We start from the raw sequence: 2,565 nt of genomic DNA, 5'->3' as shown, positions 1-2,565 counted from the left end.
CTAGAGTCCTGCTGGGTTCTGTGGATCCCAATAAATCATATCTAAACCCTGCGTGGATGTGCACTGCTCCAACATCTGCAGCTTCCATCCAATCCTCCAAAAAATGATTGAATTCCTCATAGGAATCTGGATGATATAGCTTCAGTATCTGACTGCCTGGATTCCAATCTTGACTATGCCTCCTCACCAGCGTGTGACCCTGTGCCAGTGACTTCAACTCTCTGAGCCTCAGTTTCCTCATCAATAAAGTAAGATAATAATGGTACCTGTTTTGGGCTGGCCCCGTGGCACACTCAGGTGAGTGCAGTGCTGGGAGCGCAGCGGTGCTCCTGCCGTGGGTTCGGATCCTATATAGGGATGGCCGGTGCGCTCACTGGCTGAGCACGGTGCGGGCGACACCAAGCCAAGGGTTGCGTGATCGGTAGGGCACAGAAAAAGACAAAAAAAAAAAATGGTACCTGTTTCTATCATGAGAATTAAATAAAATGCTCCATGCTCAGCTGCATACCTGGATATGGTATGGCAGAAACTGCTATGTGTTCACCAAAAAATCATTTGATTCCTCTTAGGAATACAGCTAAAAGCCAGACTCCCTTGCAGTTAAATATGGCCATATGATCAAGTTCCGGCTAATACAATTGAGGCAGAAAGAACGTGTGCCACTTCAGACCTGGCTCATAAAAGCCTTCCATGAGGAATTGTTTCTCTCCTTCTCTGTCCACCAGCTGGACGGAAATAACTCCAAGGTCCTAGGGGATGCCAGAACCACAAGATGGAAGGGGTCTGGGTCCCTGAGTCACCACATGGAAAACCACCTGCCAAACACCCAGTGAGACTTTTCAGGAATGAGAAATGAACTACTGTGCCAAGCCTCTGAGGTTTCAGGGTTTCACTATCATGTCAGCTAGTGTTACCTTAATTACTACATGCAGTTAAATAGTGGATAAGTGCTGGCTATCATTACCATTATCATTACTACTTACTAGTGTTACTGGCTCTTCCAGGTACCTAATCTAGAACCTAGCATCTGGTTCTAGACCCTCAGCATTGCTTGGTGAATAAACACAGAGGAGACATCCTTGGCTCTCCTTCCCTCCCCACTCCCACTTGGCCCTTGCCTGCCCTCCAAACCAGCCACTTGCCAGGCCTAGCCCCTGTTGCAGATGAGGAATTATAACAAAAATACTGAACCAACCATGAGCCAGTCCCTGTGCCCAAAACCTTACATCCACACCTCATCTGTTTTAACATTCTTGGCAGTCCCATGACGCTGCTGCTGTCCTACACACTTTACACATGACAACCCTAAGGCTAAGCAAAGTTAAACACTTTGCTCCAATTCTCCTAGTCATGAAGAGCTGAAGCCACAGCTGAGACCAGGTGTGCCAGGTTCCAAAGTTTTGAACGATGACAGCAGTGACGACCATCGTGTAGCACTCACCATGCGCCAGGCAGCACCCTAGGTCTCTGATGTGTCTTACACGAGCCACTGCCATCTCTTGCCTGGACTGCTGAGATGGCTCCTCATGGGTCCCTCCACTTCCCCTCCTGCCCTCCCACCCCATTCTATTTTCATATAGTAGAGATCACATCCCTCCTCTGCTCAATCCCTCCCTTCCCACCCCAATAGCTCCTATCACACCAAAAATAAAGTCCAAAGTCCTGCCACAGTCTACAGGGCCTGCCAGATCTGGCCCTGGCCCACCTCTCCCCACCTCATCCCCTTCTCTCTCCCCTCACTCATTCCACCCCAGCCATGCTGGCCTCCCTGATTGCTCTAACACACCAGACATGCTCCCACCTCAGGGTCTTTGCACCTTCCCCCTTCCTTTGCATCGCTGACTCCTGCTTGTCAACAAGATCTTAGCTCAAAATGTCACTTTCTGGGGCCGGCCCGTGGCTCACTCGGGAGAGTGTGGTGTTGATAACACCAAGGCCCCGGGTTCGGATCCCATATAGGGATGGCTGGTTCGCTCACTGGCTGAGCGTGGTGCTGACAACACCAAGTCAAGGGTTAAGATCCCCTTACCGGTCATCTTTAAAAAAAAAAAAATGTCACTTTCTGGGAGAGCTAACCCTGTCTCCCAGCTAAAGTGATCCCTGCCGGTAGTCATTTGCTGTTTTATCCAACATGTGTACTGTCTGTCTCCCCCCAGGGACCAACTTGGCTTTGTTCACTGCTACCTCCACAGGGCCTAAGGCTCAAAGCTCCAAGAAGAACTGTTGAATGAATGAGTGAATGCTAACAAACAAGAAATAACATATGAATTTAATTAAAAAAAAAAAAATAGAAAAGAAAAAGAAACAATTCCCCTGGGCTTTGGCTGGGGTCACACTGGTCACACTGGGTGAATCTTGGCCATGAATGGTGTCACCCACAGACTGAGATCACAGAAGGACACAAGTGAACACACAACCTGCACCTGATGCATCTCAGGAGTTCCAGGTAAAACCCAGGCAGTGTCCCCCAGAAGGGACTCCTGGGTGGGAGGGGTCCCTACTCTCCAGGAGCTGACCTTGTCCCCAGGGCTTGAGACAGACTGGGGATAGGGGGGCTAAGTCAGG

This window comes from Galeopterus variegatus, unplaced genomic scaffold, assembly GCF_000696425.1.
Source record: "Galeopterus variegatus unplaced genomic scaffold, G_variegatus-3.0.2 Scaffold2757, whole genome shotgun sequence".
NCBI lineage: Eukaryota > Metazoa > Chordata > Mammalia > Dermoptera > Cynocephalidae > Galeopterus > Galeopterus variegatus.
The sequence above is the reverse complement of the archived record's forward strand: the minus strand, read 5'-3'. Positions refer to the sequence as shown.